Here is a 27,903-nt window from a genome sequence, read left to right as displayed (position 1 = left end):
CAATTTATTATTGCCTCTAGGGAATATTTCCAATAGTAGTACGGCGGGCCCGCACGGTAGTACTGCGTGGCCTTGCGGTAGTACCGCTTGTCAGCAAGTGGAAGTACCGTGTGGCCCTGCGGTAGTACGGCTGGTCTGCGGCAGTAGTACCGCTGGTCGCGGGCTGGTAGGTGGATAACGGTTGGATTTTTGTCCTAAGCTATAAAGGGGTGTCTTCCTCTAGTTTACCACCTCTTCTAACCCTAAGCTCCATTGTTGCTCTAAGCTCAATTTTCGTCCGATCTCACTCCCTAGCGAATCAAACTTGTTGATTTGCTTGGGAGTGGTTGAGAAGGCCCCGATCTACACTTCCACCAAGAGAAATTTGATTCCCCCCACTAATCCCTTGCGGATCTTGTTACTCTTGGGTGTTTGAGCACCCTAGACGGTTGAGGTCACCACGGAGCCATAGTCCATTGTGGTGAAGCTTTGTGGTGTCGTTGGGAGCCTCCAATTGGGTTGTGGAGATTGCCCCAACCTTGTTTGTAAAGGTTCGGTCGCCGCCTCCAAGGGCACCAATAGTGGAATCACGGCATCTCGCATTGAGTGAGGGCGTGAGGAGAATACGGTGGCCCTAGTGGCTTCTTGGGGAGCGTTGTGCCTCCACACCACTCCAACGGAGACGTACTTCCCCCTCAAAGGGAAGGAACTTCGGTAACACATCCTCGTCTCCACCAGCTCCACTCTTGGTTATCTCGTGCCTTTACTTGTGCAAGCTTATTTGTGATATATATCTTGCTTGCTTGTGTTCCTATCTTTGTTGCATCATATAGGTTGCTCACCTAGTTGCATTTCTAGACAACCTAGTTTGATGCAAAGTTTAAATTGTTAAAGAAAAGCTAAAAGTTGTTAGTTGCCTATTCACCCTCCTCTAGTCAACCATATCGATCCTTTCATCTGTGCGTGCGCTGCCATCATCAGTGGTGGCATCCTCGGCGGCACCATCAGTGGTGTCATCCCCGATGCCACTAGGGGTTGTGTAGTTAGGATCGGTGTCTTCCGCGACGTCCTCATAGCGGTGAGGTTCTTCCTCCATCTCCTGGGACAGCTCCCAGAATTGCTTGCCCGAACCGTCGGCCTCATCGTTGTGGGCCATGTTTCGCTCTAAATAGGAAAAAGTTTGGTCAAAAAGTTGGTTATTGTCAAGGGACAAGATCATGGTCTCATCATTTAGGGTTTGTCGACACCGAGGCATCCTAAAAGCTAATCTTTTATCATTTAGGGTTTGTTGACGCCGAGGCACCCTAAAAGCCTAAGCTTTCATCATTTAGGTTTTTATCGACACCGAGGCACCCTAAAAGCCAAGGTTTTATAATTTATGGTTTATTGACACCGAGGCATCCTAAAAGCTAAGTTGGGAAGGAGAATTCTAAGTTGGGCCTAATCACTTGGCTCTATTGCCACCTATGGTTTAATGCAAGAAGAATAAAGGGGCAGTTGATCTTAATTAAGTACTAAGATACCCTGGCCCATGCATTAGTCACAAGTACCCCATATGTCCTATTTTTTAGCAAAGTCATGCTAAAATTCACGGAAAATTTCAGCATGACCTTTGCTGAAAATAGGACATATGGAGTACCCGAATTTGCCGGAACGGAAGTTAATCGACATTCCAGCAAACTCAAGGGCCTCTCGGGGTACCTGCAAAATCATCACGACATGATGGTCGGAGACAAAACCTAGCAGACTAGCAAAGTTACTGACGTGTTTACAGAATTTTTTTTCTGTAAAAGATGATCATCATCTTTACAAGTCTTTCTCAATGTGATCATAAGTAATTCAGAGCATCACAAGGCATTAGTAGTTCAGTACATGAACAAGTTTTACAAAGCACATCAATATGTACTGTATTTCATTGTGGAGTGATATACAATATGTTACATCAAAGAAACAGCTTAATCCATGCCTCAGCTTATCAACAATCATTACTTGTCAAATACAGAAGAAGGAACAATTTATTTGTGACATAGTTACAAATGATGACAGAATAAAGCAACACCCTGCACTAGCCTAAACAAACCAACACCAACAAGAAAATACATCATATAAGCATAAGCACAAGATAGTTAGGTTACTAACAGACTTCCAAAGCAAATTTCAAACAAACAAGTCCACATTTTTACTACAAAAATCACCAAAGGTGAATGATTTCTCTATGCTCCCTTAAAATTCCCTTCAGATTTTGTATCCATAATACACGACAGTAGCATTTCAATATGCAACAAAAGGGAACCACAATCTGTATATAATAAGGAACAGCTGACAAACAAGTCACCAAACCACAAGGCTTATTACAACAACTAGATACTAGAGTAGCACTGTTGATGCACTGAACCTATCCATGTCACAGGTAGGGCAACCGTTGGAGAACTGTTTTGCAGAATGAACTGAGAAGACAAACATCCTATGCACAAAACCTGAAAAACTGAATTACTGTAGGATACAAACTGAATTTGGTTCAATTATTTCAAAGCATTTACAATATGCTAAATGAAACAAAAATCGGGAATACAGTAGGCTAATCAAACAGAAACTCGACAGATTTGGGTTTGCAAGTTCCAAAGTTTCTACTAGTACCAAACTTCTGCGGTATGGTAATCATGGACAGCAGTACGAAACCCAAAAAATTAGCTTCTTCATCTGTACAACTAACACAAATACCAACTATTTCTATCCTCTAGGCTCTACGCGAGTGGGTGGCGCACGTCCACGCGAGGGGCGGCCGGCGCGGTGAGCACGAGCCCGCAGGGAAGTGGCGGGCGGCACAAACGGCGACTAAACAAGGGGAAAAGTGGGGGAATCGATGGAGACGCTCACCGCAGAGCCTGGGAAGGAGACGGCGAGGCCAAGGGTGGTCGGGGCAGCGCGGATAGACGCCGAGAAGCAGTGGTCGGTGATGAGGAAGAAGAGGTCGATGCGCTCGATCCTTGATGAACCGGCTCCAATCCGTGGACGTAGGTGATGAAGGTGATGATGGTGTTGCTCCTGGCGCAGCTCCTAGGCGATGACGGCACGACAACGAAGCACGGGGCGGTCGGTGGCCGTGGTGACGCACGACGGCCGCGCTCGGGGAGGGTCTGGGCGGCGGCGCGTGGGTCGGGGCGGCGGTGCAGTGGGTCTGGGCGGCGGCGCGTGGGTCGGGGCGGTGAAGCAGTGGGTCGGGGCGATGGCGCAGTGGGTTGGGGGAGGGCACGTGGATCTGGCGAAGGGAGGGAGAGAGGCCAGAGGGAGAGGGGAGCAAGTGGAGTGGGGATTTTAGTGGGGGAGGGTTAGCAATGGCGCACCACCCAACGGTGCGCCATTAGTATTTTTTTGATAGCAATGGCGCACCTCCTGGCGGTGCGCCATTAGTAATCTTTTTTTGAATTGCAATGGCGCATCCCCTAGAGGTGCGCCATTGGTAATCTTTTTTTGGATAGCAATGGCGCACCCCCTAGCGGTGCGCCATTAGTAATTTTTTTTAGGATTTTTTGTTGCCTAGCGGAGGGCCTGCAGCGGCGCTTTGAACCCTAGGTCTCGCTCGAGGGTGGGGAGGGAGGGGGTGGGTGGTGCGCTCGGTGACGGTGGAGCGGGGGAGGGTGCGGGGGGTCGTCGGCGATGGTGGAGCGGGGGAGGGTGCGGGGGTCGTTAGCGGTGGTGGAGCGGGGAAAGGTGCGGGGGGTCGTCGGCGGCGGTGGAGCGGGGGAGGGTGTGGGGGGTGCTCGGTGGCGAGGTGGATCTGGCGAGGGGGGATAGCGATCGAGATGGAGGGGGATCGAGATCGAGTGTCCTCATGAATATTCAATATTTTTTCATATTGAATATGAAAAAATATCATCAAATTTAAAAAAATATTCATGAATTCAAAAAGTGCCCATGAATTAAATTTAAAAATATTCACGAGTTCAAAAAATATTAACTAGCTATCTGTTCACAATCATCTTGCCCTTATTTTTCGTAAATGGAATTCATCTCTTGAACGGGCGTCCTTTAGGTAGGGTGGTCCTGCTTCTTCTTGTGGTGTATGCTGGTACTTCATCATCGTCGTCATGTTCCATCTTCGGGTCGCCGTACTTGTCGAAGTCTTGCTCATTGGCGACTCCATCCATTCCGATGATCTTCCTTTTGCCTCTTCTCACGACAACACGACTGGGCTTTGACAGGTCGGTAATGAAGAAGCATTGGTCCACTTGGGAAGCCAGTACCAATGGCTCATTTTTCACGGTGACGTTTGCGCCCGCGGTCTTGGATTTGGCTTCGGGTATAACCATGGTGGTGAAATACCGGTCTTCTTTTATGACGCTCTTGGCCTGACACGGAACATCGGGACCTTCTCTCCAGCGTAGCTCAGCTCCCAGATCTTCTCGATCCTTCCGTAGTATCTGTCCTTGTTGTTACCGGTGTAGGATTCCATCGTTACCCCAGAGTTCTGATAACCATCGCTCTTTATGTCCTTTCCCTCGGTGTAGAATGTGTAAGTTGATATCGTACGCCTCATACGTCATCAGGTTGTGCTCGGCGCCCTATGACAAGGCGAATATGAGTTGTTCTTCCGTGGAAGAATCCTCATGTAAAGGGTATGACAGATGCTTCTGCTTGAACCAACGCGTGAAACATGAGTTGTGCTCTTTGATTATATCTCCGTCCGTCCTCTGTTGGCCTCAGTCATTGTACGTCTTCTCAGTAAAGGTTTTGTGCTCTACCACCCAAGGATCGACCACGTCTATGTGTTGTAGCACGACTAGGTTTGCTCTTTCAAAGTCGGCGAGTCGACTCTTGAAGTCGACATGCATTTCGCGGTGACCCTCACAGTGACCCCATCCAGTGAGCCTGTCGAGGTGCCTATTGACGGGCAGACCAACGGGGTTCTCGATGCCTAGATAATTCGTGTAGTAGGAGATGCACTCTTTGGTCAGAAAGCCCCTAGCTATGCTTCCCTCTGGACGTGACATGTTGCGAACATATCCTTTGATGACACCATTCATCCTTTCGAACGGCATCATGCTGTGCAGGAACGTCGGCCCAGTTGGATGATATCCTCCATGATATGGACCAGCAGATGCACCATAACGTCGAAGAATGCAGGCGGGAAGTACATCTCAAGCTCACATAGTATCACCATGATCTCTTCATGTAGCCTTCTGAGTTGCCTCACGCCAACCGACTTCCGAGAGATGACGTCAAAAAAGTTGCATAGGACAAATAGCGTTTCATGGACGTGCGCGTCCATATGATCCCATGGATTGCAACCGGAAGTATCTGCGTCATCAGCACGTGACAGTCGTGAGACTTCATCCCGCTGAACTTCTGCTTCGCTGAGTCTAGGTATCTGCTTATCTTCCCCGCGTAACCGTAAGGAAGTTTTATTCCTATGAGGCAGGTGAAAAACTGATTGATCTCCTCCTGACTTAGAGTGAAGCACACGGGAGGGAAGTCATTTCCGGTCTTCTTGGCCTTTTTTCCTTTGCGACGACTTTTCGTGTCCTGCTTCGCCTCATCATCATCATCATCATCATCATCATCAGCGTGAAGCTCCTCCCTGATGCCCATTGATTTCAAGTCTGCCCTTGCTTTCGGCCCATCTTTGGTCCTCTCTGGCATGTTGAGCAGGGTACCAAGTAGACACTCGCACACATTCTTCGTGATATGCATGACATCAAGGCTGTGAGGCACACGGTGGATCTTCCAGTACGGCAAGTCCCAGAAAACATACCTCGTTTTCCATACCTTCAGCAGCGGCTCTGGTGCCTTTCGCTTCTTTCCCGGTTCTGGTGCCTTTTGCTTCTTTACCTGCAGTGGGTAATCTTTCCAATTTTTCAATAGCTCGTCTATTTCCTCGTCGCTCCTCGTACGCGGGCATCTTCGGGGTTCGGTTTCACCATCGAACAGATCCTTGCGTTTTCTCCACGGGTCATCGTCGCGAAGCCACCTTCGATGTCCCATGAACATGGTTTTCGAAGACCCGGGATCTCTATCTAGCTGGTGATACGTTGTGTCATCCATGCACCTGACGCATCCAGAAAATCCGTGGACCACCTGCCCCGCGACATATCCGTAACCGAGATAGTCCTGCACCGTTGTGAGCAGTGCGGCTCTCATAGGGAAATATTCTTTCTCTGCGGCGTCCCACATATTGGCTGGCGTTTTCCACAGCATGTCTAGCTCCTCTTTCAGCAGCCCCAAATACAGATTGATGTTGTTCCCTGGTTGTTTCGGCCCTTCAATTAGCATACTCATGTGAATGTACTTCCTCTTCATGCACAACCAGGGGGAAGGTTGCACATCAACACAAACACAGGCCAGGTGCTATGTGTGCTTCTCTGGCTGCCAAACGGATTGACTCCATCGGTGCTCGCGCCCAGCATGATGTTCCTTGGATCGTTCCCAAATTCTGGGTGTTCGAAGTTCAACGCTAGCCAGTGGCTCCCATCCTTAGGGTGAATCAGCATCTTGTCTTTTTTATTTATCTCCACATCATTTGCATCATCTTCTCGCTTCTTCTCCTCCCTATCCGCGTGCCAACACAGGAGCTTTGCTACCTTTGGGTCCGCGAAATACCGCTGCAGACGAGGAGTGATCGGAAAGTACCACACCACTTTTTGAGGAGCTTTCTTCCTCTTCTTGTATCGAGTGACGCCGCACACCGGACAGATGGTAGACTCCGCATGCTCGTCCTGATAAATGATGCAATTGTTCATGCACACATGGTATTTCACGTGCGGTAAATCCATAGGACACATGATTTTCTTTGCCTCCTCGAAACTGGTCGGGCACTTGTTCCCCTTGGGAAGACGTTCGTGCCAGAATGACATGTTCTCGTTCAAGCATGCGTCGGTCATTTTGTGTTTTACCTTCATCTCCAGAGCCATGAGCGTTACTTTCAGGCGGGTATCCTCGGGCCTGCATCCTTCATACAATGGAGTAACCGCGTCTATCTCCAGTTGATCCAGCTTGGCTTTCTCTCGGGCGGCAGCTCTTGCGTTATCCGTCTGCTTGAGAAGCAGCTCTTGAATATGAGGGTCCTGCACCCAGCCCATCGATGGTCCATCGTTGTCTGCTCCGGCATCTTCATCTTCATGATCATGCCCTTCATCTTGATCTTCCTCATCATCATGTCTGACATCTTCTACATGATGACTATGTACAGCATCACCGTCGTGATCATGTCCTGGAGATTCTTCGTCTTCTCGCCCGCCCTCGCCGCGGTGGTTGTCTTGCTGCCCTTCCTCATTTCTTGCTCGGCCCCCATGGACGACTTCATAGTCATCTTCATCACCTTGCCACCGATAGCCATCCATGAAACCACGCAAGAGCAGGTGGTCCTGCACCTGCCCGGAATCCGGGTCCACAATAAGGCTCTTCAGCTTGCATCTTCGACACAGACATCTTATCTCCGTCTCGTTCTTTTGAAGCATCTCGGCCTTCGCAGAGCTCAAAAACCTATTCACGATGCCTCCGGTCATCGTGCGGACCATGGTCGCCTGCGGGGTAGAGTAAAACAATATTTTAGAACCAAGAAAAAATTTGACATGACTTTCCCTAAAAATAGGACCAAAAAGAATGCATAGTGCCAAAATTCTCGCTGAAACGGAAATGAATCAACATTCCGGCAAAATATTGACAACTATCGCATTTCAAATACCAGTACCTGCAAACACAAACATATATGCAACACCACAAACATATGCAACACTAGAAACATACATAGATCTAGCTAGGCCATAAAAAGTGCATGTGCACGTTGTTGGAGGGAGAAAAAAGTAGATCTACAACATAAAGAAAGCTTTCCCCTTACTTACCTATCAAAAAAAAGGTAATTTAACCACTTAATTTGGATGAATCTATGGTGCAAATGAGGTGAGGAGGAGGAGGCAGCCGAGACAAGCTTGGAGGAGGAGGTGGAGAGAATGAAGTGGGGAAAGTGAGTGTGTAGGTGGCTGTCCAAAATATCTATCTGGTCCCAGGTTACTAATGGCACACCACCTACAAATGCGCCATTAGTAACCCTGGTTACTAATGGCGCACTAGCTGGTGGTGCGCCATTAGTATTTTTGGAAAAAATGATAGTAGTGGCGCACGGGTGAGTGGTGCGCCATTGCTAGTTAAAACTAGTAATGGCGCACTGTTCCCTGGTGCACCATTAGTAGTTTTGGAAAAAAATTATGTTAGTAGTGGCGCACCATGGGTGTGGTGCACCATTAGTGTCTATCACACTAATGGCGCACCGACACATGGTGCGCCACTGCTATATAGTAGAGGCGCACCACATGTCTGGTGCGCCATTAGTGTCCATATTATCTATAGCCCTTTTCCTAGTAGTGATGCCTACCACAGGTCTGTTTTTATCTTTAGCACAAGGTTTAGCAATTCTAGCAGTCTCATCAAGGAAATGAATAACTTGCCCATCAACATTATCAGACAAGAGATCTTTAACAATAGCAATATCAGGTTCAAATTTAATTTGCTCATGAGGTGTATAAGTTTTAATATTGCTTTTACGAACCACAATTGAAGCTTTAGCATGATCCTTTATCCTAACAGGAAAAGGTGGTTTCTCAACATAATAAGTAGGAACAATAGGATCATTATAAGTGACAATCTTTTCTTCAACTTTAATAGGTGCAGCTACTTTTACTTCTATGGGAGGATGATATTTAAACCACTTCTTCTTGGGGAGATCAACATAAGTAGCAAAAGATTCACAAAAAGAAGCTACTATCTCAGAATCAAGTCCATAATTAGTGCTAAATTTACAGAAAACATCAGTATCCATAAAAGATTTAACACAATCAAACCTAGGTGTCATACCTGACTCCTTACCTTTGTCGAGGTCCCAATCTTCAGAGTTGCGTTTAATTCTTTCCAATAAATCCCATTTGAATTCAATAATCTTCATCATAAAAGAGGCAACACAAGAAGTATCAAGCATGGTGCGATTGTTATCAGAAAGCCGAGCATAAATTTTTTTAATAATCATTTCTCTTGAGAGCTCATGATTGGGGCATGAATATAACATTGATTTAAGCCTCCCCCAAGCTTGAGCGATGCTTTCTCCTTCGCGAGGCCAAAAATTATATATATAATTGTGATCACGATGAACAAGATGCATAGGATAAAACTTCTGATGAAATTACAATTTCAATCGTTTGTCATTCCAGGACCCCATATCATCACATAGCCTATACCATGTTGATGCATCTCCCTTCAAAGATAAAGGGAAGACCTTATTCTTAACAACATCTCCGGGTACACCTGCAAGCTTAAATAATCCACAAACTTCATCCACATATATTAGATGCTCATCAGGATGTTTTGTTCCATCTCCTAAAAAAGGATTAGCTAGCAGTTTCTCTATCATACCTGAAGGAATTTCAAAGCAGACATTTTCATTTTCAGTAGGTTCAGTAGGTTGAGGAGCAACTCTTTGCTCTACTGGTCGGGGTGAAGATACCCCGAACAAGCCCCTCAGAGGATTAATTTCCATAGTAACAAGTCACAGTAAATTTCAGCACACTATATAATTTTTTCCTTACCAAATTCCACCTACCAAAGGCGCTTCACTCCCCGGCAACAGCGCCAGAAAAGAGTCTTGATGACATACAAGTATAGGGGATCTATCGTAGTCCTTTCGATAAGTAAGAGTATCAAACCCAACGAGGAGCAGAAGGAAATGATAAGCGGTTTCTAGAAAGGTGTTCTCTGCAAGTACTGAAATAAGTGGTAACAGATAGTTTTGTGATAGGATAATTTGTAACGAGCAACAAGTAACAAAAGTAAATAAAGTGCAGCAAGGTGGCCCAATCCTTTTTGTAGCAAAGGACAAGCCTGGACAAACTCTTATATAGAGAAAAGTGCTCCCGGGGACACATGGGAATATCATCAAGCTAGTTTTCATCATGCTCATATGATTCGCGTTCGGTACTTTGATAATTTGGTATGTGGGTGGACCGGTGCTTGGGTATTGTCCTTACTTGGACAAGCAGCCCACTTATGATTAACCTCTATTGCAAGCATCCGCAACTACAACAAAAGTATTAAGGTAAACCTAACCATAGCATGAAACATATGGATCCAAATCAGCCCCTTACGAAGCAACGCATAAACTAGGGTTTAAGCTTCTGTCAGTCTAGCAACCCATCATCTACTTATTACTTCCCAATGCCTTCCTCTAGGCCCAAATAATGGTGAAGTGTCATGTAGTCGACGTTCACATAACACCACTAGAGGAGAGACAACATACATCTCATCAAAATATCGAACGAATACCAAATTCACATGACTACTAATAGCAAGACTTCTCCCATGTCCTAAGGAAAAAAAGTAACTACTCACAAAGCATAAACATGTTCATAATCAGAGGGATATTAATATGAATATAGGATTTGAACATATGATCTTCCACCAAATAAACCAACTAGCATCAACTACAAGGAGTAATTAACACTAGTAGCAACCTACTAGCACCAATCCCGGACTTGGAGACAAGAATTGGATACAAGAGATGAACTAGGGTTTTGAGAGGAGATGGTGCTGATGAAGATGGTTATGGAGATTGCCCTCTCCCGATGAGAGGAGCGTTGGTGATGATGATGGCGATGATTTCACCCTCCGGGAGGTAAGTTTCCCCGGCAGAACAGCTCCACCAGAGCCCTAGATTGGTTGCGCCAAGGTTCCGCCTTGTGGCAGCGGAGTTTCATCCAAGAAGATGGCTTGTTATTTTTTCCCATCGAAATACTTCATATAGCAGAAGATGGCCACCGGAGGGCCACCAGGGGGCCCACGAGGTAGGGGGGGCGCGCCCAGGGGGGTAGGGCGCGCCCCCACCCTCGTGGGCAGGGTGTGCCCCCCCTGGTGAATCTCTTCTGCTGAGTATTTTTTATATATTCTGAAGACGTCTTTCGTGAAGTTTTAAGACTTTTGGAGCTGTGCAGAATAGGTCTCTAATATTTGCTCCTTTTCCATCCCAGAATCCCAGCTGCCGACATTCTCCCTCTTTACGTAAACCTTGTAAAATAAGAGAGAATGGGCATAAGTATTGTGACATAATGTGTAATAACAGCCCATAATGCAATAAATATCGATATAAAAGCATGATGCAAAATGGATGTATCAGTCGCTGGAGGAGCAGCACCTGCGCATCGAGAACTCGTGCCTCAAGGATGAGCTGGACCGCGTCTGCACGCTCGCCGGCAAGTTCCTCGGCCGCCCCGTCTCCGCCATCTTCTCGCCGTTGAGCCTGCCGTCGTCCCTCTGCTTCGGCCTCGACCTCGACGTTGGCGGCAACAACGGCTTCATGGGAATGGGAATGCAGTCTATCCCTTACCTGATGGGTGGCGGCTCAGCGGCCATGCACCTGCCTGCTGGCATCATGGATGGCGGCCTCGACGATGGCCTCGGCGGCGAAGGCGTCACCATCGACCGTGGCGCGCTGCTTGAGCTCAAGTTGGCGGCCATGGAGGAGCTGGTGAAGGTGACGCAGGTGGATGGCCCGCTGTGGCAGCCCCACCTGGATATTGCATTGGAGACGTTCGCCCGCGTGCTCAGCCCCAGCCCCGTTGGCTACGTCTCGGAGGCCACCCGTGAGGCCGGCATCGCCATCATCAACATCATCGACCTCGTCAACATCCTCATGAACGAGGTGTGCATTGCCATACACATGGATACTAGCGACGCTTCATGTAGAAACACAAGAGTTAATCGGTGCAATGCTGCATGCCCGGTGGTCTGAGATGTTCCCGTGCGTGGTGGCGAGGGCGAGCACGTTGGATATCATCTCGAGCGGCATGGGCGGCACCCGCAGCGGCTCAATCCAACTGGTGACCATGACCGTCCTTGCTCGTGCCCTGATACGTCTCCAATGTATCTATAATTTTTTATTGTTTCATGCTGTTTTATTATCAATCTTGAATGTTCTATAATCATTTTATAGTCATTCTATATCATTTTTTGGTACTAACCTATTGATATAGTGCCCAGTGACAGTTCCTATTTTTTTCCATGTTTTTTATGTCAGAGGAAATCAATAAAAAACGGAGTCCAAATGGCACGAAACCTTACGACGATTTTTAATGGGCCAAAAGGAAGCAGATGGGCCCTGGTTGCACTTGGGGGGAGTCCCGAGGAGGGGACAACCCACCAGGGCGCGCCAGGAGGCCTGGCACCTCTACAAATCCCTACTTCCAAAATTTTCGCTTTGAGCTCTGGCACCTCTACAAATCCCTACTTCCCATTGCGAAGGGACCTTCTTTTACTTTATTCAGTTTTTATTTTGAAATGTGAGTCTCCATCTTCTCTTATAAAAAGCACCAACTAGGAGGCAATATGATCGTGCTCAAGTATTGGGTGTAGTTAATACTCGAGTGTGTTTCATGAATGGGTCAATGTTTGAGCATGATGGGCTAGGGATAACTTATTTTAGCATTGATATTTTGAAAGACATGGTTGCTTGTTGGTATGCTCGAGTATCTAAATTATTATATCAAAACTAGACTATTGCTTTGAATCACATAAAAGTCTGAATGTCCATGCTATAAACAAAAGAATATGAAATGACTTGATGAACAACACTCCACATCAAAAAAATCTGTTTTTATCACTTGCCTACTCGAGGACGAGTAGGAATTAAGCTTGGGGATGCCGAAACGTCTCCAACGTATCTATAATTTTTGATTGTTTTATAATCAATCTTGGATGTTTTATAATCAATCTTGGATGTTTTATAATCATTTTATAGTCATTTTATATCATTTTTGGTACTAACCTATTGACATAGTGCCTAGTGCTAGTTCCTATTTTTTCCATGTTTTTTACATCGTAGGAAATCAATATCAAACGGAGTCCAAATGGCACGAAACTTTACGATGATTTTTTATGGGCCAAAAGGAAGCAGATGGGCCCTGGTTGCACCTAGGGGGAATCCTGAGGAAGGGACAACCCACTAGGGCGCGCTAGGAGGCCCTAGCGTGCCCTGGTGGGTTGTGCCCACCTCGGGTACCCCCCGGACCGCCTCTTTGCTCTATAAATACCCCCAAAATCCCAGAACCCTAGGGGAGTCGATGAAATATTCATCTAGCCGCCAGAGAGTCCAGAAACACCAGATCCAATATAGACACCATCACGGAGGGGTTCACCACTTCCATTGGTGCCTCTCCGATGATGCGTGAGTAGTTCTTTGTAGAACTTCGGGTCCGTAGTTAGTAGCTAGACGGCTTCATCTCTCTCTCTCTCTCTCTCTCTCTCTCTTAATCCTCAATACAATGGTCTCTTGGAGATCCATATGATGTAACTCTTTTGTGGTGTGTTTGTTGGGATTGATGAACTTCGAGTTTATGATCTGATCTATGTTTTTATATCCATGAAAGTATTTTGAGTTTCTTTGATCTCTTTTATGCATGATCTCTTATAGCCTCATATTTCTTCTCCGATATTTGGGTTTTCTCTGACCAACTCGATCTATTTATCTTGCAATGGGAAGAGGTGCCCAGTAGTGGGTTTGATCTTACGGTGCTTGATCCCAGTGACAAAAAGGGAACTGCCACGTATGTATCGTTGCTACTAAGGATAAAAAAGACGAGATCTATATCTACCGCCATATAGATAAACGGTTCTTTTCTACATCATGTCATCGTTCTTATTGCATTACTACGTTTTTCGATGAACTTAATACACTAGATGCATGCTGAATAGCGGTCGATTGTGGAGTAATAGTAGTAGATGCAGGCAGGAGTCGGTCTACTAATCTTGGACGCGATGCCTATGTAATGATCATTGCCTGGATATCGTCATAATTATTTGAAGTTCTAGCAATTGCCCAACAGTAATTTGTTTACCCACCATTTGCTATTTTTCTCGAGAGAAGCCACTAGTGAAACCTACGGCCCCCGGGTCTTATTTCTCATATATTTTCCTTTGCAATCTACTTTTTCCTTGCTTTTATTTTCAGATCTATTAAACCAAAAATACAAAAATACTTTGCTGCACTTTATTTTATTTGCGATCTATTTATCCAATCTATTACAACCTTTTTACCGTCACGCACCAATTTCTGGTGCCGTTACCCGAAAGGGATTGACAACCCCTTTAACACGTCGGGTTGCAGGTGTTGTTATTTGTGTGCAGGGGCTGTTTACATTGTGTTGCTTGGTTCTCCTACTGGTTCGATAACCTTGGTTTCATAACTGAGGGAAATACGTACCGCCGCTATGCTGCATCATCCCTCCCTCTCCGGGGAAATACCGACGTAGTTCCAGCTGCCATCAAGGAGAATTTCTGGCGCCGTTGCCGGGGAGGATCTTCAACATAACTAGGTTCCTAATCACAAATCTCATCTCCTTGCAATTTACATTATTCGCCATTTGCCTCTCGTTTCCCTCTCCCCCACTTTACAAAATTTGCTGTTTTATTCGCCTCTCTTTTTCCGTTCGCCCTTTTTGCCGGATCTGTTTTTGAGTGCAATCTTGTTGTATAGTCATCATGACTCAAGAGAACACCAAATTATGTGATTTCTCAAATACCAACAACAATGATTTTATTAGCACTCTGCTTGCTCCCCCCGCCACTAGTGCGGAGACTTGTGATATTAATAATGCTTTGCTGAATCTTGTTATGAAAGACCAATTTTCCGGTACTCCTAATGAGGATGCCGCGTCCCATCTTAATACATTCGTGGAATTATGCGGTATGCAAAAGAAAAAATATGTGGACAATGATGTGGTCAAGATGAAATTATTTCCGTTTTCCTTGCGTGATTCTGCAAAAATTTGGTTCTCTTCTTTGCCTCGTAATAGTATTGATTCTTGGAATAACTGCAAAGATGATTTTATCACTAAGTATTTTCCTCCCGCAAAAATTATTTCCCTTAGAACCCAGATCATGAATTTCAAGCAATTTGAACATGAGCATGTCGTGCAATCTTGGGAAAGGATGAAAATGATGCTGAGGAATTGCCAAACTCATGGGTTAAATCTTTGGATGATCATACAAATTTTTTGTGCGGGAATGAATTTTGTTTCTCGTAATCTTTTAGATTCCGCCACGGGTGGTACTTTTATGGAAATTACTTTGGGTGAAGCCACCAAATTGCTCGATAATATCATGGCAAATTATTCACAATGGCATACCGAAAGAGCTCCTACTAGTAAAAAAGTTAATTCGGTTGAAGACATTTCTTCTTTGAGTGATAAAGTTGATGCTCTTATGAAATTGGTTGCTAGTAAAAGTGCTCCTATTGATTTTAATGATATGCCTTTGTGTACTTTGATTGATCAAAATAGAGATGCCATTGATGTGAATTTTATCTCTAGAAATAATTTCAACAACAATGCTTATAGAGGTAATTTTAATCCTAGGCCTTTTCCTAGTAATTCCTCTAATAATTATGGTAATTCCTATGGCAATCAATCTTACAATAATAATAGGAACACCTTTGATCTTGGGAATAATATTAAAGAATTTATCAACACACAAAAAGTTTTCAACACTTCCATAGAAGAAAAGTTGAACAAAATTGATGATTTGTCTAGAAGTGTTGATAGAATTGCTCATGATGTTGAAAATCTCAAGATGAAAATTTTTGTGCCTAAAGTAGATGAATCAATTAAAACTCTTTATGTTTCTATGGATGAAAGTAAGAAAAGAACTGCTATAATTAGAGCTAAAAGAGATTTTTTTGGAAAAAGCTTTTTCTAGTGATTATTCTTGCAAAAGTGATGAAGATCTTAAAATGATTGGTGATTCTTATATTCATTCCTTGTTTAGTAAAGTTAAGAATGTTGAAAAAGGGACTCAAGAAGAGTCAACTTTAGGTAGAAGGCGTCCCAATATTTTGGAGGGTGAAAATCTTGTTGAGAAAATGGATGAAAGTGGGTTTGGAGAGGTCAAAACTTTAGCTAGTGATGCACCCACTATTTTGGATTACAAAGACTTTAATTATGATAGTTGCTCTTTGATTGATTGTATTTCTTTGTTGCAATCCATGATAAATTCACCCCATGCTTATGAACAAAATAAAGCTTTTACTAAACATATTGTTGATGCTATGATGAAAAAGCTCTTGAAGAAAAATAGAAGTTTCAATTCCTAGAAAATTGTATGATGAGTGGGAACCTACTATCAAAGTCAAGATTAAAAATTATGAATGTTTTGCTTTGTGTGACTTGGGTGCTAGTGTTTCCACAATTCCGAAATCTTTATGTGATGTGCTTGGTCTTACCAATCTTGAAGAATGGTCCTTGAATTTGCATTTGGCGGATTCTACTATTAAAAGCCCTATGGGAAGAATTAATGATGTTCTTATTCTTGCAAATAGGAATTATGTGCCCATAGATTTTATTGTTCTTGATATTGATTGCAATCCGTCTTGTCCAATTATTCTTGGTAGACTGTTTTTACGCACTATCGGTGTCGTGATTGATATGAAAGAAGGCAATATTAAGTTCCAATTTCCTTTGAGGAAAGGTATGGAACACTTTCCTAGAACTATAATTAATCCACCTTATGAATCAATCACGAGGGCATCTTATGGATCTCGAACCAAAGATGACAAAACTTAGATCCTTGCTATATGCCTAGCTAAGGGCGTAAAACTATAGCGCTTGTTGGGAGGCAACCCAATGAATAAAATTTATTTTTGCTTTTTGCTTCCTCTTCTTGTGTGTTTACACAATTATGCTACTGTTATGATTGTGTTTTTTATGTTTTAATTAGTGTTTGTGCCAAGTAAAGCCTTTAGGATCTTCTTGGGTAATAGCTGTTTGATCTTGATAAAAAAATAGAAAGTTTGCGCTCACGGAATTAATTTTCATTTTTACCAGAGAGCGATAAAATACCCATTCCACTTGCAATAGATCAATATACAAGTTTATCAGGTCGTCCAAATTGTTAGACTTTTTTCAGTTACAGAAGTATTCGAAATAGTCAGATTGCTACAGACTATTCTGATTTGACAGATTCTGTTTTCTCTGTGTTGTATGCTTATTTTGATGGATCTATGATTTTATTTGATGAGTTTTTGCCATAGAAAAGTTGGAATACAGTAGATATAGTACTAAAACAAAGTATGAATTGGTTTGATACAACACTTATAGTAGTGGTTTATTATTGTTATACTAACGGATCTCACGAAGGCCTGTTGAGTTTTGTGTGATTGAAGTTTTTAAGTCTTGGGTTATCTTACGATGGTTGAAGGAATGATGTAAGAGCCTAAGCTTGGGAATGACCCAGCATCCCAAGCTATTATCCAAGAATGAGCAACCAACTAAGCTTGGGGATGCCCCGGAGTGGCATCCCCGCTTTCTTCCAACAACCATCGGTATTTTACTCGAGACTATATTTTTATTCGTCACATGATATGTGTTTTGCTTGGAGCGTCTTGTATGATATGTGTCTTTGCTTGTTTATTTTGTGTTTTTAGTCACCAATCCTTGCTGGACACACCTATTTGAGGGAGCCAACATTATGTCATGACTTGCTAGAATTGCTCTCTATGCTTCACTTAAATCTTTTATGAGCTAGGACTTACTCTAGTGCTTCACTTATACCTTTTTGAGCACGGTGTGCTTTATTATTTTTGAAGAAATGCTCTCTTGCTTCGCTTAGATTTGTTTGAGAGTTAGTAAAATTTTGAAGAAATTCTCTCTTGCTTCACCTAAATTATTTTGAGAGAAGAAAATTTGTTATGCTCATGATCTTCACTTATATTTGTTTGAGCTTATGAAAAGAAACACTAGAAAAATAGTCCCAAAGTGATAGATATCCAAGAAGGATAAAGTAAAGAAAATGTAATGAAGATCATTGGACAAAATAAACTTGATTCTTAGTAATAGTTTTGAGATATGATGATGTGATATGTGAGTTATGTTGATGAGTAATTGTGCTCTAGTAAGAATATGGGTGTTAAGGTTTGTGATTCCCTATGCATGCACGAAAGTCAATAGTCATGCAATGAAAATTATATCCTACTTGTGGTGCATTATTCAGTGTTAATTATGCTTAATGATTGCTTATGAGATTATTCGTTTCTTGGTTGGTCACTTCCCAATCTTTTGCTAGACTTCATTTTGCACTAAGTATGACTTTTGCTTGTGCATCCAAAATCCTTTAAACCAGTTTTGTCACATGAGTCCACTATATCTACCTATATGCAGTATTATTTTGCCGTTCGAAGCAAATTTGCATGTGCCATCTCTAATTTTCAAAATAAACTTCTCTTTGGTGTGTTTGTTTCGCTCGTGGAACGGTAACGAGTGGCTAATATTTTCCATGCTAGAAGTGTTATTCTCAAGATGAGTGTTTACTCACTTTTCATTGCACGAGAGTAAGGCAAAGGTATTAGGGATGCCCAGTCCCGAAATGAAAAAACAAAAATGAATTTACTTTATGTTGTCAAATAATAAATTCGTTGGGAAGTGTTGGTATGGAGGGCACATGTGGATACGGCTAGCCATGGAAAGTGAAAGTTATGGTGGAAAAAGGAATAAACTTTATTTTCTATTTGGGAACCGCCTATGGCATATCTAGCATGGAAAGTGTTCGGAACTCTAAGTCATTTTCGTTGGTGGGATGGATACACCTCCCAAAATGTTTTTATCTCAAATTTTTCGCTTTGAGCTCTGGCACCTCTACAAATCCCTACTTCCCTCTGCGAAGGGACTTTCTTTTACTTTATTCATTTTTTATTTTAAAATTTGAGTCTCCATCTTCTCTTATAAAAAGTACCAACTAGGAGGCAATATGATCGTGCTCAAGTATTGGGTGTAGTTAATATTCGAGTGTGTTTCATGAATGGATCAATGTTTGAGCATGATGGGCTAGGGATAACTTATTTTAGCATTGATATTTTGAAAGACATGGTTGCTTGTTGATATGCTTGAGTATCTGAATTATTATGTCAAAAGTAGACTATTGCTTCGAATCACATAAAAGTCCAAATGTCCATGCTATAAAGAAAAGAATATGAAATGACTTGATGAACATCACTCCACATCAAAAATTCTGGTTTTTATCACTTGCCTACTCGAGGACGAGTAGGATTTAAGCTTGGGGATGCTGATACGTCTCCAACGTATCTATAATTTTTGATTGTTCCATGTTGTTTTATTATCAATCTTGGATGTTTTATAATCATTTTCTATCATTTTTTGGTACTAACCTATTGACATAGTGCCCAGTGCCAGTTCCTGTTTTTCCATGTTGTTTACATCACAGGAAATCAATATCAAACGGAGTCCAAATGGCACGAAACTTTACGATGATTTTTTATGGGCCAAAAGGAAGCAGATGAGCCCTGGTTGCACCTGGGGGAGTCCAGAGGAAGGGACAACCCACCAAGGCACGCTAGGAGGCCCTAGCGCACCCTGGTGTGTTGTGCCCACCTCGGGTACCCCCCGGACCGCCTCTTTGCTCTATAAATACCCCCAAAATCCCAGAACCCTAGGGGAGTCGACGAAATATTCATCCAGCCGCCAGAGAGTCCAGAAACACCAAATCCAATGTAGACACCATCACGGAGGGGTTCACCACTTCCATTGGTGCCTCTCCGATGATGCGTGAGTAGTTCTTTGTAGACCTTCAGGTCCGTAGTTAGTAGCTAGATGGCTTCATCTCTCTCTCTCTTAATCCTCAATACAATGGTCTCTTGGAGATCCATATGATGTAACTCTTTTGTGGTGTGTTTGTTGGGATTGATGAACTTCGAGTTTATGATCAGATCTATGTTTTTATATCCATGAAAGTATTTTGAGTTTCTTTGATCTCTTTTATGCATGATCTCTTATAGCCTCATATTTCTTCTCCGATATTTGGGTGCTGTCTGGCCAACTTGATCTATTTATCTTGCAATGGGAAGAGGTGCCCGGTAGTGGGTTCGATCTTACGGTGCTTGATCCCAGTGGCAGAAAGGGAACCGACACGTATGTATCATTGCTACTAAGGATAAAAAGACGAGATCTATATCTACCGCCATATAGATAAACATATCTTTTCTATATCATGTCATCGTTCTTATTGCATTACTCCGTTTTCCATAAACTTAATACACTAGATGCATGCTGGATGGCGGTCGATGTGTGGAGTAATAGTAGTAGACGCAGGCAGGAGCCGGTCTACTAATCTTCGACGTGATGCTTATGTAATGATCATTGCATAGATATCATCATAATTATTTGAAGCTCTATCAATTGCCCAACAGTAATTTTTTTACCCACCGTTTGCTTTTTTTCTCGACAGAGTGAAACCTACGGCCCCCGGGTCTTATTTCTCATATATTTGCCTTTGCGATCTACTTTTTCCTTACTTTTATTTTCAGATCTATTAAACCAAAATACAAAAATACTTTGCTACACTTTTATTTTATTTGTGATCTATTTATCGAATCTATTACAACCTTTTTACAGTCACCCACCAATTTTTGGCGCCGTTACCTGAAAGGGATTGACAACCCCTTTAACACGTAGGGTTGCGAGGTGTTGTTATTTGTGTGCAGGGGTTGTTTACGTTGTGTTGCTTGGTTCTCCTATTGGTTCGATAACCTTGGTTTCAAACTAAGGGAAATACCTACCACCGCTGTGCTGCATCATCCCTCCCTCACCGGGGAAATACCGACGTAGTTCCAGCTACCATCATGCCCAGCCTAAGCTCACTCACGTGACGTATTGACGTTATGATGTGTGCAGATGTGCGCGGAGCTGCAGGTGCTGTCGCCGCTGGTGCCGATTAGGGAGGTGACGTTCCTGCACTTCTACAAGCAGCACGCCGATGGGCCGTGGGCCATTGTGGACGTGTCGGTGGACGGCGTCCTTCGCCCCGACTCCGGCACCGGCGCCGACCCGGCAGGGTACATGGGCTGCCGCCTCCTCCCTTCCGGCTGCATCGTCGAGGACATGCAGAACGGCTAGGCCAAGGTACGTAACCAAAGCATCTGTCCCACTCTCCCGTAACCAACCTGATCCAGTTTCAGCCGGGACGCGCGGCACGGGGAAGGAGAAGGCAGGGGGTGTTTGTAAAAACATGTGCGTTAACCAGCTCATGCCCGACAAGTCCAATTGTCGCTCTGTGATTTGTCCAGGACCAAAAGTTGCACATTGGGTGCAAGTTCTGGGACTGGGTAAGGTCATTTTGCAGGTTGTAGGACCAAATCATCACATCTTGGACAAGTTATAGGACGCCACCCCAGTGCTTTTAACTCTTTTGTAAGCATTGCGAGATTAAAAGCATGCAAACCTCCGAACCCCGTACCTTCATCTTTCTTGGGAATACACATACACCAACATGCCCAGCAATGCATTTTCCTTTGGTCCTCATCGTCGCCCCACCAGAAGCTTCACATAGCGTACGTAATCTCCTTGCTTATTTTCTTTGGAATCTTGAATACTTCCATTGCAAAAACAGGAAGAGATTGGATGACTACTTTCAATAAGATTTTCTTTCTACCTAAAGATAACATTTTTTCCTTCCACCCCTTTAACTGTGCAATCACACTCTCAACAAGATCCTGAAAATTATAACTCCTTTCAGCCCCAACCATTGTAGGTAAACCCAAGTATCCATCAGACAAAGCTTTGCTCTTTGCCTTTTTTACAACATTCACACACAAGGGCTACAAAATATATTGCACTTTTATTCACTCATCAATTGTCTTGAGCTTGCACAATTTTGATCCATTACTTGTCTCAACTAGGTTGCATTTTCCAAATCTTCTTTCACAAGGATCAGGGCTAAAACATATACTACATTTTTGCTTCACTCACCAATTGTCTTGAGCTTGCACAATTTTAACCAAGTAATTGTCTTAACTAGGTTCAATATCCAAATCTGCTTTCATAAGAATCGGGGAATCATCAAAGAATAGTAAGTGGGATATTTATGGCGCATTTATGAAAACCTTACTCCTTCAATGCCCCGCAACCCTACGAGTCAAAAGACTTGATAAACCCTCTTGATATGTCTCCAACGTATCTACTTTTCCAAACACTTTTCCTCTTGTTTTGGACTTGAATTTGTATGATTCGAATGGAACTAACCCAGACTAACATTGTTTTCAGTAGAAGTACATTCGTGTTGTTTTTAGCGCAGAAATAGAAGTTCTCAAAATTGGATGAAACTTGACAGTGATTTTTTTTATTTAATATATGGAAAATACTGGAGCAAATACCTGCTGGAGGGGGGCCATCGGGAAGCCAGAAGGTAGCTGGATGCGCCTACCTCCCTTGTGGGGCCCACAAGCGTCCGTCTGACATACTTCCAGTCCTATAAGTTCCGTCTTCCGAAGAAAAAATGAGAGGGAAAGAATTATCGCCTTTTGTGATACACAACCGCCACCACCTCCTGTTCTTCATTAGGAGGGCTGATTTGGAGTCTGTTCAGGGCTCTGATGACCTACAAGTATAGGGGATCAATCGTAGTCCTTTCGATAAGTAAGAATGTCGAACCCAATGAGGAGCAGAAGGAAATGACAAGTGGTTTTTAGCAAGGTATTTTCTGCAAGCACTGAAATTGTCGGTAACAGAAAGTTTGATAGCAAGATAGTTTGTAGCGAGCAAGTAACGGTAATGGTAAATAAAGTGTAGCAAGGTAGCCCAATCCTTTTTAGCAAAGGATAGGCCAAAATGGTTTCTTATGATAGGCAAAGCGTTCTTGGGGGTACACGGGAATTTCATCTAGTCACTTTCATCATGTTGGTTTGATTCGTGTTCGCTACTTTGATAATTTGATATGTGGGTGGATCGGTGCTTAGGTGTTGTTCTTACTTGAATAAACCTCCTACTAATGATTAACCCCCTCGCAAGCATCTGCAACTACAAGAAAACTATTAAGATAAAATCAAACCATAGCATTAAACATTTGGATCCAAATCAGTTCCTTACGAAGTAGCGCATAAACTAGGGTTTAAGATTCTGTCACTCTAGCAACCCATCATCTACTTATTACTTCCCAATGCCTTCCTCTAGGCCCAAATAATGGTGAAGTGTCATGTAGTCGACGTTCACATAACACCACTAGAGAAGAAACAACATACATCTCATCAAAATATCGAATGAATACCAAATTCACATGACTACTAATAGCAAGACTTCTCCCATGTCCTCAGGAACAAAAGTAACTACTCACAAAGTAACTACGATGGGTGAACAAATTACTGTTGAGCAATTAACAGAATTGAGCATAGTTATGAGAATATCTAGGTATGATCATGTATATAGGCATCACATCCGAGGCAATTAGACCGACTCGTGCCTGCATCTACTACTATTACTCCACTCATCGACCACTATCCAGCATGCATCTAGAGTATTAAGTTAAAAACAGAGTAACGCCTTAAGCAAGATGACATGATGTAGAGGGATAGACTCATGCAATACGAAGAAAACCCTATCTTGTTATCCTCGATGGCAACAATACAATACATGCCTTGCTGCCCTTACTGTCATCGGGAAAGGACACCACAAGATTGAACCCAAAGCTAAGCACTTCTCCCATTGCAAGAAAGATCAATCTAGTAGGCCAAACCAAACTGATAATTCGAAGAGACTTGCAAAGATAACCAATCATACATAAAAGAATTCAGGGAAGATTCAAATATTATTCATAGATAGACATGATCATAAACCCACAATTCATCGGTCTCAACAAACACACCGCAAAAAGAAGATTACATCGAATAGTTCTCCACAAGAGAGGGGGAGAACATTGTATTGAGATCCAAAAATAGAGAAGAAGCCATCTAGCTACTAACTATGGACCCGTAGGTCTGAGGTAAACTACTCACACTTCATCGGAGAGGCTATGGTGTTGATGTAGAAGCCCTCCGTGATCGATGACCCCTCCGGCGGAGCTCCGAACAGGCCCCAAGATGGGATCTCATGGATACAGAAAGTTGCGGTGGTGGAATTAGGGTTTTGGCACCGTATCTGATCGTTTGGGGGTACGTAGGTATATATAGGAGGAAGGAGTACGTCGATGGAGCAAGAGGGGGCCCACGAGGGTGGAGGGTGCACCTGGTGGGGGTGGGCGCGCCCCCTACCTCATGGCCTCCTCTCTTGTGCCTTGACGTAGGGTCAAAGTCTCCCGAGTCTTGTTCGTTGAGAAAATCACGTTCTCGAAGGATTCATTCCGTTTGGACTCCGTTTGATATTCCTTTTCTTCGAAACCCTAAAACAGGCAAAAACGACAATTCTGGGTTGGGCCTCCGGTTAATAGGTTAGTCCCAAAAATAATATAAAAGTGGATAATAAAGCCCAATAATGTCCAAAGCAGTAGATAATATAGCATGGAGCAATCAGAAATTATAGATACGTTGGAGACGTATCAAACATCCCCAAGCTTAATTCCTGCTCGTCCTCGAGTAGGTAAATGATAAGAACAAAATTTTTGATGCAGAGTGCTACTTGGCATAATTTTAATGTAATTCTTATTAATTGTGGTTTGAATATTCAGATCCGAAAGATTCAAGACAAAAGTTCATATTGACATAAAAATGATAATACTTCAAGCATACTAACTAAGCAATTATGTCTTCTCAAAATAACATGGCCAAAGAAAGTTCATCCCTACAAAATCATATGGTTTAGTCATGTTTCATTTTCGTCACACAAGAATGCTCTCATCATGCACAACCCCGATGACAAGCCAAGCAATTGTTTCATACTTTAGTAATCTCAAACCTATAAACTTTCACGCAATATATGAGCGCGAGCCATGGACATAGCACTATGGGTGGAATAGAATATAATGAGGGGGCTATGTGGAGAAGACAAAAAAGGAGAGAGTCTCACATCAACGAGGCTAATCAATGGGCTATGGAGATGCCCACCGATTGATGTTAATGCAAGGAGTAGGGATTGCCATGCAACGGATGCACTAGAGCTATAAATGTATGAAAGCTCAACAAAAGAAATTAAGTGGGTGTGCATCCAATTTGCTTGCTCACGAAGACCTAGGGCACTTGAGGAGGCCCATTGTTGGAATATACAAGCCAAGTTCTATAATGAAAAATTTCCACTAGTATATGGAAGTGACAAAACAAGAGACTCTCTATCATGAAGATTACGGCGCTACTTTGAAGCACAAGTGTGGAAAAAAGGATAGTAGCATTGCCCCTTTTATTTTTATATATGTATTTTTTATTTGGCCTTTCTTTTTTTACTTGGCCCTTCTTTTTTCTTTTTTCTTTCTAAGACAATGCTCTATTGATGATGATCATCACACTTCTATTTATTTACAACTCAATGATTACAACTCGATACTAGAACAAAGAATGACTTTATATGAATACCTCTGGTGGTGTACCGGGATATGCAATGGACCAAGAGTGACATGTATGAAAGAATTATGAACGGCGGCTTTGCCACAAGTACTATGTCAACTACATGATCATGCTAAGCAATATGACAATGATGAATGTGTCATGATGAACGGAATGATGGAAAGTTGCATGGCAATATATCTCGGAATGGCTATGGAAATGCCATAATAGGTAGGTATGGTGGCTGTTTTGAGGAAGATATAAGGAGGTTTATGTGTGAAATAGCGTATCATATCACGGGGTTTGGATGCACCGGCGAAGTTTGCGCCAACTCTCAATGTGAGAAAGGGCAATGCACGGTACCGAAGAGGCTAGCAAGGATGGAAGGGTGAGAGTGCGTATAATCCATGGACTCAACATTAGTCATAAATAACTCACATACTTATTGCAAAAATCTACAAATCATCAAAAACCTCGGTACTACGTGCATGCTCCTAGGGGGATAGATTGGTAGGAAAAGACCATCGCTCGTCCCCGACCGCCATTCATAAGGAAGACAATCAAATAACACCTCATGTTTCAAATTTGATGCATAGCATTTACCATACGTGCATGCTACGGGACTTGCAAACTTTAACACAAGTATTTCTCAATTTCACAACTACTCAACTAGCACGACTTTGATATTATTACCTCCATATCTCAAAACAATCATCAAGCATCAAACTTCTCTTAGTATTCAAAACACTCTTAAGAAATTTTTACTAATCTTGAATACCTAGCATATTAGGATTTTAAGCAAACTACCATGCTATTAAGACTCTCAAAATAATCTAAGTGAAGCATGAGAGATCAATAGTTTCTATAAAACAAATCCACCACCGTGCTCTAAAAGATATAAGTGAAGTACTAGAGCAAAACTATATAACTCAAAAGATATAAGTGAAGCACATAGAGTATTCTAACAAATTCCAAATCATGTATGGCTCTCTCAAAAGGTGTGTACAGCAAGTATGATTGTGGTAAACTAACAAGCAAAGACTCAAATCATGCAAGACGCTCCAAGTAAAACACATATCATGTGGCGAATAAAAATATAGCTCCAAGTAAAATTACCGATAGAAGTAGACGAAAGAGGGGATGCCTTCTGGGGAATCCCCAAGCTTTGGCTTTTAGGTGTCCTTAGATTATCTTGGGGGTTCCATGGGCATACCCAAGCTTAGGCTCTTGCCACTCCTTGTTCCATAGTACATCAAATCTTTACCCAAAACTTGAAAACTTCACAACACAAAACTTAAAGTAGAAAATCTCGTGAGCTCCGTTAGCGAAAGAAAATAAAAGAGCACTTCAAGGTACTGTAATGAACTCATTCTTTATTTATATTGGTGTTATACCTACTTTATTCCAACTTCTCTATGGTTCATAAACTATTTTACTATCCATAGATTCATCAAAATAAACAAACAACACACGAAAAACAGAATCTGTCAAAAACAGAACAGTCTGTAGTAATCTGTAGCTAGCGCAAGATCTGGAACCCCACAAATTCTAAAATAAATTGCTGGACGTGAGGAATTTATCTATTAATAATCTGAAAAAATAATTAACTAAATAGCTCTTTCCAAATAAAAATGCCAGCAGTTCTCGTGAGCACTAAAGTTTCTGTTTTTACAGCAAGTTCAACAAGACTTTCCCCAAGTCTTCCCAACGGTTCTACTTGGCACAAACAGTAATTAAACACAAAAGACACAACAAAAACAGAGGCTAGATAAATTATTTATTAACTAACAGCAAGGATAAATATTGGGTTGTCTCCCAACAAGCGCTTTTCTTTAAATCCTTAAAGCTAGGCATTGATAATTTCAATGATGCTCAAATGAAAGACAAGAATTGAAGCACAAAGAGAGCATCATAAAACACGTGACAAACATATATAAGTCTAACATACTTCCTATGCATAGGAATCTTATAGGCAAACAAATTATCAAGGCATGAAAAAACTAGCATATGCAAGGAAGCGGAAAGAAACAATAGCAATCTCAACATAACGAGAGGTAATTTAGTAACATGAAAATTTCTACCACCATATTTTCCTCTCTCATAATAATTGCATGTGGGATCATAAGCAAATTCAAAAAAATAGCTATCACACAAAATATTTTCAACATGATCCATATGCATGCAAAGTTGACTCTCTTCCAAAATAGTGGGATCTTAAGTTGACACTCTTCCAAATCCACTTTCAATAATATTGCAAAAACTATTATCAATCTCATATTCATCATGGGGCTTAAATAAATTTTCAAGATCATAAGAAGAATCACCCCAATCATGATCATTGCAACAAGTAGAGGACATAGCAAAACTAGCATCCCCAAGCTTAGGGTTTTGCATATTATTAGCACAATTGACATCAAGAGAATTTATAGTAAAATCATTGCAATCATGCTTTTTATTCAAAGATCTATCGTGAATCATTCCATAATGTACTTAATCACAATTATTAGATTCACAAATTTCAAGCAAAACTTCATAAAGATAATCTAGTGCACAAAACTTACTAGCAATTGGTTCATCATAATTGGATCTCTTAAAAAGATTAGCAAGTGGATGAGGATCCATAGATCTTAAGTTCTCTGTTTAGTAAT

At 42.4% G+C, this 27,903-nt stretch overlaps 1 pseudogene; it reads left to right on the top strand.

Moving 5' to 3' along the window:
- LOC147984355 (homeobox-leucine zipper protein ROC6-like) overlaps nucleotides 1-21,417 on the top strand; it is a 94,893-nt pseudogene extending 73,476 nt beyond the window's left edge.
- Nucleotides 21,418-27,903: the final 6,486 nt, after the last annotated feature.

Source organism: Triticum urartu, chromosome 2A (genome assembly GCF_056163025.1).
Source record: "Triticum urartu cultivar PI428250 chromosome 2A, HENAU_Tu73, whole genome shotgun sequence".
NCBI lineage: Eukaryota > Viridiplantae > Streptophyta > Magnoliopsida > Poales > Poaceae > Triticum > Triticum urartu.
Note: the sequence above shows the minus strand (reverse complement) of the source record. Positions and strands in the feature narration are given on the sequence as shown.